The following is a 5,992-nucleotide window of genomic DNA, read 5'->3' as shown; positions in this document are numbered from 1 at the left end:
TGAGCAGGAGTCCTGGGACAAGAAATGCATGTGGTCTCATATTGACTGGACCATAATCCATATTATTGCTATTTTGCCCTTGCCTAGGTTTTGAGGATTGTGCTGCATTAGTGCTGCCCTTGCACAGCATTTTGAATGTGATAAAGTAAATCTTGTGGTTCCTGTGACACACAGGTAATCCTGTGCCTCTGTTATACCAAGGGAGCAGAGAGTGGCTGAGGTGCAGCCCCACCGTAAGCTAGTGCGGGAGGCAGCCAGATCTATGCTCCCTAGGCCAAGAAAGCTTTCTGCGGGCACAGCTGACACATACATACAGCGCTGTATATATCAGCTCCACAAAAGCAGAAGTTCCCCCAGCCTGGTGAGAATTTGCCTCAGGGACTCTTGGGCTGCTGGGGGGGTCCACTCTGTTGGATGTGTCTCTTGCTGAGGGTGCCTGCCTCCTCAGGAATCTCTACTCTTGAATTCCAGGTGGAAATGTTGTTTTTTCTCACTTCATATCTTCTTGCTTTCACTGGCCTTGAAGAAGTGAAGCTTTGACCCAGAGCTGAGTTCTCCACTGTTTCCCTGATTCCCCACACTTTCCTAGCACTGGCAAATCTCTCTGTGGTCTTCAAAGAGGCATGTCTCTCTCTGGATAGTAGATGAAATAGGATTTTCCTCACTGCAGATAAGGCAGAGCTGCCAAATATGACCTGGCAGTTTTCTGATGTCTGCTAGGTTCCTTGGAGCTCAGCTTTCCTTGAGAGAGCTTCATTGTGCACAAGTTTTTCACTAGGTGCCATGAACCCAGCTGCCTGATCAAAGAAAATCATATATGGTGACTTTGGAAAGCCACCCAGCAGTGACAATGTCAATAAACAGGGCAACTCTGGTCCTCCTTCTCCTTTCCTATGCAAGGAATGAAATGGCCAACTGATGATGTTGGCTGGGTGCCCACTGAGATAAATCCCCCTTGGATATAGTAGCCAGCGAGCACCTTTCCAACTGCTCCAGGCACTCAGCAGAGCTGGGCAGTCTCTCCATCACTCAGCTCACAACGCATCACACTGGGTTCCCACTGTAGTACCGCAGCATGAGCACTGGGGACTGCCCAAGGACCTTCCCATGCTAACAGAGGGGCACCCAAGGGCCTGCCAGGACAGCCACCCTGTGCAGCCCATCTTCTGCCTACCAGCCTTCAGCAATAGCATTCCCTAGGTCACCTAGGGATGCTTTGGCCACGTTCGGACCCTGTGAAAGGCAAATGCCAGAAAATGTTCCAGGTCCAGGTGCCCCAGTCACTGAGCTAAGGGGCCTGACTGCAGCATGCCATGACTCCCTTCCATGCTCTGCACCCAAGATCCTTCCCAGGAAGCCAGGGAGAATGGGTGAGGCGAGGCTGCCCAGGGTCTCATCCTGGCAAGAAGTTAGAGCGCGGCTGGGGCTCACTGTTGGGTCTGGGATGTTAGACAGCCTTCCAGGTGCTGTATTTTAGGTAAAGCCTTAATGCACATTTGTCATCGTATTCTGGTGCCTAATACAGGGCTAGATACGGGGGGATGTTCACTTTTGGGGGGGCACAGAGAATAAGAGATGCTTGTGACTACTGCTGAGGGCCAGTTTGGTAACTGGAGAGGAATGGAGATGCCCCAGTAGAGACTGTGAGTGTGGATTCTGCCAGTCCCTCAAATTTCTTCCCTTCCCTTGCCATGCCCCACCTCTTTCCAGTCAGGGTCCAGCTGCTTGTGTCATAACACCTATCTTTTTTAGACATTGGGGCAGGAATTATCTGTTTATTACTGGAGCACTGAAAGCCCTGGTGGAGATAGGGTCTCCACTGGCTGCCACACACAAAACCAAACAGCAGTCCCTGACCCTGGGATAAGTCACTTCAGAAGAAGAGGTGTAACTAGGCAATGCTTGGAGAGAAGAAGGTGGGTGTTATTAGATCACATAGTTAACCAGGCTAACAGCACTAAAAGCTTGATTACAATTCAATTAAGGGAATGTTTCTAATTAAAGAGTTCTTATTTTAAGCCCTAAATGATTAAAATAAAGGTAGCAGAAGTGTCTGTACACACATTCTTATTTCACCCTCAAGGGCTGTGTCTACATTTGGGATTTCTTCAAATTCTCTCCTGCCACCTCAGCTCAGGCCTTATGCCATGACCGCCAGCAACAGTGGGAGAGCTAGTGTAGGTAACATCACCCTAAACTCTGCACCCACCTGCCATGCCAAGAGCTGACACAGCATCTCTCAAACTGGGGGAAGGTAGAAGAAGGTGCTGAAAGTATCCCAGAGGGGAGAAGAACAAACATATTGCTAGCTGTAGCTGGGAGAGAAAGGATGAGCAGTGAGAAGAGGGATAGGGAAAATATTCTGGGTTACATTGACAGTACCTTCTTTGGTGTAAATGCCAGTCAGTGAAACAAGCAACATCTCTACAGAAGACTCCTTCTCTCCTTGGCACTAGGGATAATTTGCTGTGGGCCTCACATGGCCCACTGGCCTGGGAGTTTGCCACCGAGCAGGAGCACCTTCAGACTTTCCCAGGATCTGATTTGGACCTATCCTTCCAGATGCCCAGTCTAACAGAACCTCCTTTGCTTATTGGTTGTGTGGGCCTATCTCAGGCCTTTTGGCAAAGGGGAAGTTGTGACTTGCGTTGAGCTCCAGCAAATTCCACCTCAGCTGATGTTCACCTGCCAGGGGTATGAGGGCAAGTCCTTGGCTGAATTCAGCTCCCAGCCTTTCGCAAGGAGCTGTATGTTTTATTACCTATCTTCCCATCTGTTCACTGTTATGTAAGCTGTGAAACTACAGAAGTTCAATGGAGCATGTGTAAGAAAATGTCATTACTATGAAAAACTCAATTAAATTTTAACTTCTAAGAATGGAGACAAAGTTCTGTGATAAAACTAGCCTGGCAGTGATAGAGAGCAATGGTGCAGATTTCCAAAGGCTTGTGTAAAACAGGACTATTCCCATATCTCAGTGGCCCATCAAATCAGTGTTCATGGTGACTGGTTACAGACTTGCTGGATGGGAGGGAGGAAGCAGGATTCAGAGGACTGTAGCCCATATTCTTGGCACAGCTTAAAGCAATGCATGCTTTCTGGGTTGCATGATGCTGGTGGAGCAGCACAGGACAGTGGAGTGCATCTAGTTGTGCTTCGTGATCTCAACAGCCTATGTTTAGTTGTGCATTTCAAAGTTGAGATAGACTCAGAAAGGGACACGTTGTGGGGGCTGCTGAGTACAGAGACACCCACCTCTGACCCAGGGGTGCCTCCGCTGCTGATTCCAAGAGGCCGGGAGAGTGTTCAGAGGGTGCTGCACTACATGCTCGTCCTACTCTTACACTCTCCCACTTGAGCTCTCCCCAGTCATGCTTATCTACTTCACCCTTGGCCTGACTAAAGGAATTGCAGTTCTTGACTTTACAATGACTCTGCCAATGCAGCTCCACCCTAATGAGGGCATCTTGGTGTCTGCAAAGCTTGGAAGTATCTGGCTCTTGCTCTACAGTGCCTACATCTGCTCCCTTACTTCTCACTTATGTTGACCTCCAAAGTCCTCCTGCACTCCTGGTCCTAGAGCTGCACTACTGCACCTCACTTCTGCATTGCCATCTGCAGCCTATTTGCCTACTTACCCTTTTTCTAAGCATCTTTTGGCTCTGCCTTTCCTACTGCCTCACTGGTGCCTCAGCAGCTCTGTGAGCGTCCCTGAGTGCTTACTGAAAAAATCCTCCTGCCTTTCCACTCCTGCCTCCTCAAGTGCCAGCTAGGTCCCCCCATCTGGACCTGGTACAGGTGCCCTTTCTGTCACCGGCACAGCTGTATGCATCCTGCTAAGTGCCCCACGGCAGAAGGGTGAGTGGGTCCCAGGGCTCACAATGAATTGCCGCAGTCCTGCTGGCTCAGGGAGGACTCAGAGATGACCTGGTATGTTGTTATGACATGTTCTTGTCTGCAGCTGCCTGTATCATTCACAGAGGCTGGATCTGCCTTCATTCGGAGGCAGAGCTGCAAAGGGAAAGGGAGGAAGGAGGCTGCAGACACTGTTCCTTCTCCTCAGGAGCCCGGCTGTGCGGGTTGAGCAGGGGTTAAGCCTTGTTAAGGAAATTGGAAAAAGCCCTTTTATGCTTTGTCAGTTGAACTGACCTAAGCCCTGGGTCGCAGCTTTCTTGCTCCTCCATTCATGCTGCTCTCAGGCAGGCTCTGCCAAGGCACCTGAATGCTCATCTGCAGGAGTTTTAACATTGCTGCCCACCAACTCCATGTGCTGCCTCTCCTCTCACCTGCACCAGCCTTTCCCATTTGAGTCCTGCCCCAGCATAGACCCTTCAGTCACTCTTTGCCAATTCAAACCTAACCTCCCACCTCCTCCAACCTCCCTCTAACCCTCAAATGCTTCCCCTGCCTCAGCTCTGCTGTTACACCTTAGTGCAGATCTGAAATACCCTGGCTGCTCCCCCCCCCCCCGCCCCAGCTTGCTTTCTCCATCCCCAAGTGCCACTTCTCCTGCCCCAGACCTGAGCATTCAGCTCCATCAGTGCTAACTGTAGCATGTGGTTCCTGTAGACAGAAGGTCTTCATCTTCAACCCCTTCTCGGTAAAACCTGCCCTCTGCTCTTCCCGTGTCTCCTTCTGTGTTTTCCAGAAGAATGATTGCCCTTTGGCACCCTATGGGGGTAACAATACTTTGGTGAGAATTCGGTAAAGGCCGGCACTGCACTGGTGTGTATGTTTCTGTGCATTTTCCAGAAGGCTTTCTTAATGTGTTTGTGGGAATGTAGCAATTTTGTACATGTTCTGTGTGTTTGTAGGTATAAATACTTTTTTATAAATACACCCTAACAAATCTGTGCCCTCACCAGGAATTCAGAGCGCTCCCTGTTTTGTTTGCAGCGATGACTTGGGCTTGCACAGCACCAGGAAGAGAACACAAATTTCTTTCCTCCAACAAAGCCCAAGGCTCCTGCCACTGAAGGGGGAGCCTCGGTCAGCCGGGGAGCACCCACGGCACAGCTCCGTAGGTCTGATTCCACATGGAAAGGGGCATCGTCATCCAAACACCTCAGGACCTGGGCAGTATCCCTCTGTTTGCGCTTATCTGTCAGTTGGCACCTTCCTGTTTCAGCATGTGCTGCTGCGTTGTGTTTATGTGTATGTGTGGACCTCTCTATGTGCACACATATGTGTACGTGTGTGTTTATGTGCATGTTGACATTTATAAGTACTTTGCCCAAGGGATGCCTGGTGTTTCCAAGAGGCTGGGGTTGCAAAGCACTGACCCTCTCTAGCAGACATAACAAACCAGGAATCGCTTTAACATCTCACAGACCCCATGGCCTTCTTGCTAACCCCCTGCTTCATGTTTGCATGCACCCACATGTCTGAAGAGGGCCATGGATGTCCTGGACCTGTCCTGGATGTCCACAGATCCTGTTGTGGGCACAGGCTGGCGGACAGGGCTGGACAAGCCAGCCGAGGAGACCCCACATCCTGGGGTGATGACCCCAGCACGCAGCCGTGAGGAGATGACGCCCCAGAAGTGCCCGAGGGCCCCATCCCGGGGCTGCCCCACTTCCCCACACTGCAGTGCCCGGGGCGGCCATGGACGGGCCCGTTGCCCCCCGGGGCACCCCATCCCGGGGCTGCCCCACTTCCCCACATGGCAGCACCCGGGGTGGCCACGGACAGGCCCGTTGCCCCCCGGGGCGCCCCGCCACCGCTGAGGGGACACCTTCCCCGGGGGAGCCCGGTGGCCACTGAGGGGAGACCTTCCCCGAAACCCCGTGTGTGGGGGCAAGGCCTCCCCGCCGCCCCTCGTCGGGTGGCCCCGGGAGCGAAATGGGCGGCGGGCGGGGAGAGCAGCGGGGAACGGCGGCGGAGCGCGGCGGGCGGTTGTGCCTTTAACGGCGGGCGGGCGGGAGGAGGGCTGGAGCTGCGCTGGGTGACATCAGTGGGTTTGGCTCCGGGGCTCAATGGAAACTGGGTGAGC

Source organism: Apteryx mantelli, chromosome 1 (assembly GCF_036417845.1).
Source record: "Apteryx mantelli isolate bAptMan1 chromosome 1, bAptMan1.hap1, whole genome shotgun sequence".
NCBI lineage: Eukaryota > Metazoa > Chordata > Aves > Apterygiformes > Apterygidae > Apteryx > Apteryx mantelli.
This window is presented reverse-complemented; position numbering follows the sequence as displayed.